This window comes from Glycine max, chromosome 14 (genome assembly GCF_000004515.6).
Source record: "Glycine max cultivar Williams 82 chromosome 14, Glycine_max_v4.0, whole genome shotgun sequence".
Taxonomy (NCBI): domain Eukaryota; kingdom Viridiplantae; phylum Streptophyta; class Magnoliopsida; order Fabales; family Fabaceae; genus Glycine; species Glycine max.
In genome coordinates, this window is record NC_038250.2 from 16,718,717 (window position 1) to 16,719,515 (window position 799).

At 45.6% G+C, this 799-nt stretch overlaps 1 non-coding gene across 1 annotated transcript; it reads left to right on the forward strand.

Moving 5' to 3' along the window:
- Positions 1-386: 386 nt before the first annotated feature.
- On the forward strand, positions 387-493 carry LOC112999413 (small nucleolar RNA R71). Its single transcript, XR_003264600.1, has one exon. It is a non-coding gene; the product is annotated as a small nucleolar RNA R71 (small nucleolar RNA).
- Positions 494-799: the final 306 nt, after the last annotated feature.

A 799-nucleotide genomic window follows, 5' to 3' on the forward strand; every position in this document is an offset into this window, starting at 1 on the left:
CAATTGCTCCAGGTTGCTGCATGGAAGGGCAAAGGTCTGTATGGTGGTCAGCAGAGGAGCACAAACCACAAACCCTTGCGACAGGTACAGATTTCTGATTCAAGGCCAGCTGGGTTACCAAGTTGACCAACGCATCCAGTTTGCCTTCAAGCTTCTTAGTTTCAGATGATCCAGATGGGTTTGTAGCTACCTCATGCACTCCTCTAATGACTATGGCATCATTTCTGGCGCTAAACTGCTGGGAGTTGGAGGCCATCTTCTCAATTAAATTTCTGGCTTCAGCAGGAGTCATGTCTCCAAGGGCTCCACCACTGGCAGCATCTATCATACTTCTCTCCATATTACTGAGTCCTTCATAAAAATATTGGAGAAGAAGCTGTTCTGAAATCTGATGGTGGGGGCAACTGGCACATAGTTTCTTAAATCTCTCCCAGTACTCATACAGGCTCTCTCCACTGAGTTGTCTAATACCTGAGATATTCTTCCTGATGGCTGTGGTCCTGGAAGCAGGGAAATTTTTTTCTAAGAATACTCTCTTAAGGTCATCCCAGCTCGTGATGGACCTTGGAGCAAGGTAATACAGCCAGTCCTTTGCCACTCCCTCTAATGAATGAGGAAAAGCCTTCAGAAATATGTGATCCTCTTGGACATCTGGGGGTTTCATGGTGGAGCAGACAATGTGAAATTCTTTCAAATGTTTGTGCGGGTCTTCACCTGCAAGGCCATGAAACTTTGGAAGCAAATGAATCAGTCCAGTTTTAAGAACATATGGGACATCCTCATCAGGGTATTGGATGCA